The sequence below is a fragment of the Babylonia areolata genome, chromosome 2, assembly GCF_041734735.1.
Source record: "Babylonia areolata isolate BAREFJ2019XMU chromosome 2, ASM4173473v1, whole genome shotgun sequence".
Classification (NCBI taxonomy): Eukaryota; Metazoa; Mollusca; class Gastropoda; order Neogastropoda; family Buccinidae; genus Babylonia; species Babylonia areolata.
The window spans coordinates 1,373,098-1,381,500 of record NC_134877.1 but is presented as its reverse complement, the minus strand read 5'-3'; the positions used below and the strand labels follow the sequence as shown (position 1 = coordinate 1,381,500).

Below are 8,403 nucleotides of genomic sequence, written 5' to 3'. Positions count from 1 at the left end.
ATGCTGTATGGTCATCACTTCATCCAGGCTTTATTTCATGCTGTATGGTCATCACTTCATCCATCCAGGCTTTATTTCATGCTGTATGGTCATCACTCATCCATCCAGGCTTTATTTCATGCTGTATGGTCATCACTTCATCCATCCAGGCTTTATTTCATGCTGTATGGTCATCACTTCATCCAGGCTTTATTTCATGCTGTATGGTCATCACTTCATCCATCCAGGCTTTATTTCATGCTGTATGGTCATCACTTCATCCATCCAGGCTTTATTTCATGCTGTATGGTCATCACTTCATCCATCCAGGCTTTATTTCATGCTGTATGGTCATCACTTCATCCATCCAGGCTTTATTTCATGCTGTATGGTCATCACTTCATCCATCCAGGCTTTATTTCATGCTGTATGGTCATCACTTCATCCAGGCTTTATTTCATGCTGTATGGTCATCACTTCATCCATCCAGGCTTTATTTCATGCTGTATGGTCATCACTCCATCCAGGCTTTATTTCATGCTGTATGGTCATCACTTCATCCAGGCTTTATTTCATGCTGTATGGTCATCACTTCATCCATCCAGGCTTTATTTCATGCTGTATGGTCATCACTTCATCCATCCAGGCTTTATTTCATGCTGTATGGTCATCACTTCATCCATCCAGGCTTTATTTCATGCTGTATGGTCATCACTTCATCCAGGCTTTATTTCATGCTGTATGGTCATCACTTCATCCAGGCTTTATTTCATGCTGTATGGTCATCACTTCATCCAGGCTTTATTTCATGCTGTATGGTCATCACTTCATCCATCCAGGCTTTATTTCATGCTGTATGGTCATCACTTCATCCAGGCTTTATTTCATGCTGTATGGTCATCACTTCATCCAGGCTTTATTTCATGCTGTACACTGCTATCAGAGCAACATGCTATTGACAACTTTTATTCATTTTAGAATGATTTTCAATGTATTTGAGTTATGTGAAATGTAAATTAGTTTGATTTTTAATAGATTTCTTGACTGACATGTGAATAAACTAGATAGATTCTAAATATATTTCTTGTGTGACATGGCTTTCAGCTTAGATTGATTTTTAATGTTTCTTGAGTGATAACATAATTTAACTCAGATTGATTTTAAATATATTTCTCGAGTGATATGTGGTGTGGACTAAAGGGTCTGAGAACCCACGCCTGTGAACTTGATTCAGGATTTTAAGATATGCACTGAGAAATGTACATGTTTCTGAGACCACAAAATATTTCTGCTCTGCTTTTCAGAGTTCTGAGCATTTTGTTGTCTGTGTACCGAAGGACAAGGATAAACCAGAAATAACACACACACACACACACACACACACACACACACACACACACACACACACACAGAGAGAGAGAGAGAGAGAGAGAGATAATCCAGTCCATTTCATGTTGGATGGGAAATTCAGAATGGTGAATGTGGATTATTGTCGATCAGTTAAAGAGCTAAGACAGATGCAGCCTTTGTTTCTTTGCTCCTGTACAGGCCCTCAGTGCGTGCACTGACAGGACCAACAACATTATGGGAGTAATGCCCACACTTGTACATAAAACTCAACGCTACAAGAAATAAAACGCCAAGATTAAGAAGATGTATAGAAATCAACCCTTTTAGAAGTTTTGATTGCAAAAAATTTTTCCTATATTTTCACGCACAGGTATTTTACAGTATTTAGCTCATGTAGATTTGTGCACTGATTTACTTGTGTTGTTTATGATGTTTCTTGCCATTGTTGGATGATTATCTCGGCATTATCAATGTCTGAGAATCAGGCCTTGACGGAAACATAGATACAGCCAGTGAGTGAGCAGTGGGGTTTGTGTGCTGATTACAGAAAAACCCACTGCTTGCAGGGTGAAGTATGGTCGCTGATGTGTCTCAGTCTTAGGAAATCCTGAGTTTCTGTTTATACTTTGTTGTTTTTACTTGGTTGGTTGGTTGTTTTACCAATACGTTTTGTTGCTTTAATCACTTTCAGGCTTTGAGTGAATCTCTTGTTGCAATATATTGATACAAACTGCCTAACGGCTAAGGAATAATCTGACTGACGTTGCCAGAAAGGGTATGTTGAGCGTGTTGATGGTGTTGATACTCAGTACTGTGCGATAGATTTCCTGGTGTTGATACTGTGCGATAGATTTCCTCTGCTGAAAGGTGTGATGGTGTGACAGGGGGCAGACTTCCTCTGCTGAAAGGTGTGAAGGTGTGACAGGGGGCAGACTTCCTCTGCTGAAAGGTGTGACAGGGGGCAGACTTCCTCTGCTGAAAGGTGTGAAGGTGTGACAGGGGGCAGACTTCCTCTGCTGAAAGGTGTGAAGGTGTGACAGGGGACAGACTTCCTCTGCTGAAAGGTGTGAAGGTGTGACAGGGGGCAGACTTTCTCTGCTGAAAGGTGTGAAGGTGTGACAGGGGGCAGACTTTCTCTGCTGAAAGGTGTGAAGGTGTGTGCTGACAGGAAGCCCACCTCACACACTGCAGCTCACCTGTCATGATAGGGCTGGGGAGTGGAGGGACAGGCAGAGTGTTTCACTTTTTGTGTGTGTGTTTTTTTGTCTTATACTGCAAGGAAATGAGAATGAGAGAGAGCGAGAGAGTGAAAGGAGCATTCACAAAGTTTTCATAACCAGGCGTAATCAGTTTAAGGATTAACTCACTCAGTACGGCCAGTCCTCTCTTCTCCTCTACACAGACCCCTCGGATGTCCAGTGGGTGTCTGAATGACCCAACCTTTAGCTTCCGTCGTCAGAATTGTGGTATTCTTTGTCAACATTCACCTCTTCAGTATAAGAGCCTTCCGCTTGCAATATTTTGATGATGGTAATTGGGGTGAAACGCTGTTAATGTGGTCTCTTTCGCCGTTCGTATGGAAAGAGTTGAGCATGCACTGGACAAATTCAATTTCTTTATTTGTGGAGGAGGAGCCGTAACCAAATGTAACCAGATCTGGAACGGGTGGGGTGGGGAAACAATTCATAACCAAATATGATCAGATTAGATTTTTAACATATATCAAACATATTTCATTGATTAAAAGATGGGAAACAATTTATAACCAAATATGATCAGTTTATATTTTTAACATAAATCTAACAAATTTCATTAATTAAAAGAATTGCAGTGGCTGATATTTTGCAGCCCTGATACGTGTAGTTTTGTTGAAAATCATTGTTCATGTTTACTTTTGAGAATAAATTTTCTGGAATTTAAATACTACGATTTCTGAATTATTTCCAGTGTTCTGTGGGATGAGTGTTGAGCTTGTTTGCCTGCCAAAGCCAGCACTGATCCAGACTCTCTCTCTCTCAAGCACACACACACACACGCACATTCTCGTTTATATAACAAACCAGATTCTCCACACTGCATTCACTGTTCAGCCTTTTATTCTTTCTCTTGAATTGATATTGCCTCAACCCAAACTTTTTTTTTCCTGTAATATAACTGTGACTGACTTCATGTCACAACAGTAATTTTTTTCTTTCTTTACATTTTTGAAACACACAAACAAAACATCATAAAAATATGTTTCCTCAAAAAGAAAAGCTTCCTCAATCTGCAGACACAAGACGAACTAAACAGTGAAACTAACTGGGTGCTCAAGCTGCTGATCACAATGCAAGAAAAAAACAAACAAACAAAAAAACCGATGGCTAATATTCAGTGGGCACCAACCTTGTACAATAAAATTGCTACATCATTTTATCTGACCCTTTTCTTTGCATGTCTGATGACATCATTTCTGTAAAATCTTTTCCTTCACATTATTCTTTGGATTGTTTTTTCCTTTGGTGTTTGAATATGTACTTTTATTCAGCATATGCACGGTTATTCAGCTATCTTGATCATTCTTAATAGGTTTAAATTAGTTCCCTTAAACAACTCAAACAAGACAAGGATATTTCCTGTTTAATTATTGTTATACTGAAACAAACACATGTCCTCTGCCTGTGCTGCACGACCAACAGATCTGTGTTGTTTCACAATACTGTGTGTTGGAAAACTTTGATTAAAAAAAGCACACACATGCCTGAGACCAAAAAGCGGAATACAGTTATTGTATACATGCTGATAATAATAACATTAGTGAGCAAATATACAGCACACACACACACACAACCTTTCAAGCCCTTGACTGCTAAGGAGAGTGTCTTGACTGTCAGTGAGGATTTGGGTGGAAATAAGTTGACTTCCTACTGTATTGTACTGAAATGAACTGTAGTACGTTTTGTCACAATGCATTGCTCTGAGTGAAATTTGGGCTGCTCTCCCCACAGTGTGTCGCTACAGTGCAGGGCTACCCTTTTTCTCCTCACGTCTTTCTCTCTGCTAATGTTCGTTTTTACTATCATCATTTGGCTACAGTCAACCCCTTTGTTGCCATGGGTTCTTTTACATGCATCTAGTGAAGGGTGTTCTCTCTCTGCATATTCTGCGGCCGAAGTACATCTCCTTGCCCTTTAGAACCTATACTGGTGGCCCTACTCATCAACACACACTGATACTGATGTAATAAACACTCGTATTCACCAGTCAAGGGATCAAACTTGTTTAAAGATGGAAAATAATTAGAACAAACACAAGAAGAAGAAAACCCACCAAGACTTAAATCTGTTAAAGTCTGAGTGGATCTTTACATTAAGCATACTTATTATTTATCAGCTGCTGTCACAAGCAAACACTCAACAACAACAAAAACTTAACAACAAAACAATATAAAAACATTCATGTTAATAAATGGAATGCCAAGCTAGGCACAGCACATACTTCCCAACACAATATTGACCAAGACAACGTTCGAGAAACGATTATCTTCTGCAGTGAAACTACAAATGGTATGAGCCAAATATACAAGTGATATTGATCCAGATATACAATCAACAGAAATCAAACAACGGCAGATACATAGTGGAACTGATTGATCTGTTGCCCAGGCAAATCAGAAGAACAGAAAAAAACCAAAACAAAAAACAACAGCTGAACCATCTGAGTATTTTCATCATCTGATGATTTGCCTTTATTGAATTCATTAAATGGGAAGAAAAGAAATACAAATTAAAGTGTAAGACATGCCAAATGCTGAACAGGAAAACATGCAATTTTTTTTATACCCAAACATATCAATTCAAAACTGGAATCATTTAAAGAAAAGGCCCATGTTTCGTTCTTTTATTCAAAAAAAAAAAAAAAAAAACCTTTTTGGAACCCCACTCCATTTCGCAAAAGTCGATTCCTATTGCAGTGAGAAGATTTCAAAACCAGATCTCTCCACCTCCTGTAAGTTACACAGTAAACATTGTGTGTGTGGATGAAGTTGACAACAGATGGTGATGACAGTATGCTTCACCAGCGTTGCCTTGTTCACATGCCCTGCCATCCAGCATGATCTTTGTGGCTGTCAGGTCCTGTGGCTGTCAGGTCCAGCACGATCTTTGTGGCTGTCAGGTCCTGCACGATCTTTGTGGCTGTCAGGTCCTGTGGCTGTCAGGTCCTGCATGATCTTTGTGGCTGTCAGGTCCTGTGGCTGTCAGGTCCTGCACGATCTTTGTGGCTGTCAGGTCCTGCACGATCTTTGTGGCTGTCAGGTCCTGTGGCTGTCAGGTCCTGCACGATCTTTGTGGCTGTCAGGTCCTCACATAACTATGTAAAGGGCAGCACTGGTAGCTTCCACCTCATCTCAAGCTGAAGGGTAAAGACAGTAGTGCTGGTGTCTCCCCTGCGGTTGTTATCTCCACAACAATGGGGAAAAAACAAAAACCGAAAAAACAACAATACTCAAGACTTTTATTGTCTACACACAAGTATAGACAGTCACTGTTTGACTCTGAACTGAAAGTAACTACTGCTGACAGCAGGACAGCCTCTGAATTCTGTGTGCAGTCCCACTTGAATCGCAAACTCAGCACAAGATGCTGAATGAACAGCAACTTCAGCATGGAAGCAATGTCTGCCACACTGATCAACACATGAAGGCTGCTGAGTGACTGAGGTCATCCGTCTTTCACCAGTGACTCTGCTGTCTCCTCTTAGTGACCACAAGGCAGAATCGTGCAGGTTTTCTGAGGTCAGATCAAACAACATGCTGAGACTCGTGCAGGTTTTCTCAGGTCAGGTCAAACAACATGCTGAGACTCGTGCAGGTTTTCTCAGGTCAGGTCAAACAACATGGTGAGAATCGTGCACATTTTCAGACACTGTAAGACATCATGCTGTTGATCTGATGGTTTCCACTGCTACAGGCATTTCACTGTCGTCTTTCTCCTGACAATTGAACAGACTGCCACTGACAAAGCTGACTGTTTTCCAGTCCCAGTTTTTTGTGTTTAAAAATCCTGGACTTCCTACGTTTAAAACAATGCGCCTACAAGTAAAATGCATCTCCCATTTTCAACGATTTTAGATTTTGAAATAATGACCAACATACGTACTTTACACTCCTCAAAAAAAAAAAAAAAAAGAAACTTGTTTTATCTTTTAGTAAATTGCTTACTATATATCCATTTTTGAAAAAAAAAAAAAATGATTGATTCCAATAAAGAAAGAAGTTGTTAAAAATTGTCAACATTACATACTCATTGAAACTGTCAACATTACATAATCAAGGAAATTGTCAACATAACATACTCAAGGACATGTTGTCCATACAAAACTTGTGGAGAGGGACAGGGGAGGGGGGGATGGGCGGGGGGGTCAGTGGCTGCATCAGATACCCAGCAAGACAAACCTGTCAAGGCTTCCTCACTCATTTCAGTGCCAAGCCCACATCACTGGTCTGCTTTGCCGGCTTCCTACAATCTACAGGCTTCACAGTGAGATCAGTCAATGGCACTCCTCAAGTCAAATAACAACTGGGACATGGTTTGTTTGCTTTTGCTTTTAAATCAAAAGACATAGAAAAAGTAATCACCAAAGTTTGTCTTCCACAAATTCCAAGTTGTGACTGGATCACTGCTCAATGTCTAAGTTTTCTGTTGAAAAAGAAATAATGGAGAATTTGAATACTAGGTACTTTGAATCAGACTTTGAATGTGAATTTGCTGATTGTCTTACTACAAACGGCTCCAAGAACACAGGTCAGTTTGACAATATGAATTTCAAGATGTTGGGCACTAGCCAGACTACAAACAGGGATGAAAACTACATGATCACTTTTTGGATGACAAAGTAAATCCCAAAATGTTGGATACAAATCAGACTACAAACGTCTGAGAACATACGTTAATTTGAATGACAATGTAACTTCCAAGATGTTGGATACTAGTCACACTACAGAGAGGAACAAACTACTTCTGCTACATGTCAATTTGGATTACACAGCAAATCCCAACATGTTGGAGACCAGCTGGGCTCAAAGCTGGGACAACAACTACAACATGTCGCTTGGAGTGACAGAGTAAAGCCAACAGCTCTGGACAATAGTAACACCTCTCTCTCAGACACTGTCCATCCAAAGAGTCCGCCCATCACCTGCTGTTCTCAGCATCGTCACACTGTTTGCTGAAGAGATGGCCAGACAGTATACTAACATGACAACAGTGGAAAGTGACACACATAGCAGTACACTGAACATGACACAACAGTGGAACACAGAACAGTTCACTGAACCAAACAACACATGACACAACAATGGAACACAGAACAGTTCACTGAACATGACACAACAGTGGAACACAGAACAGTTCATTGAACCAAACACGTGACACAACAAACCAAACAACACGTGACACAACAAACCAAACAACACGTGACACAACAAACCAAACAACACACAACAAACCAAACAACACGTGACACAACGAACCAAACAACACGTGACACAACGAACCAAACAACACACAACGAACCAAACAACAGGTGACACAACGAACCAAACAACACACAACGAACCAAACAACACGTGACACAACGAACCAAACAACACACAACAAACCAAACAACACGTGACACAACGAACCAAACAACACACAACGAACCAAACAACACACAACAAACCAAACAACACGTGACACAACGAACCAAACAACAGGTGACACAACGAACCAAACAACACACAACAAACCAAACAACACGTGACACAACGAACCAAACAACAGGTGACACAACAAACCAAACAACAGGTGACACAACGAACCAAACAACACACAACAAACCAAACAACACGTGACACAACGAACCAAACAACACACAACGAACCAAACAACACGTGACACGACAAACCAAACAACATGTGACACAACCAACCAAACAACACGTGACACGACGAACCAAACAACACGTGACACAACAAACCAAACAACAGGTGACACAACGAACCAAACAACACACAACAAACCAAACAACACGTGACACAACGAACCAAACAAC

General features: G+C 40.5%; 1 long non-coding RNA gene across 1 annotated transcript; it reads left to right on the top strand.

Moving 5' to 3' along the window:
• The first annotated feature begins 3,386 nt into the window (after positions 1 to 3,386).
• On the top strand, positions 3,387 to 7,980 carry LOC143296359 (uncharacterized). The gene is made up of 2 exons (XR_013057133.1): positions 3,387 to 5,554; positions 5,641 to 7,980. It is a non-coding gene; the product is annotated as an uncharacterized LOC143296359 (long non-coding RNA).
• The last annotated feature ends 423 nt before the right edge of the window (positions 7,981 to 8,403 follow it).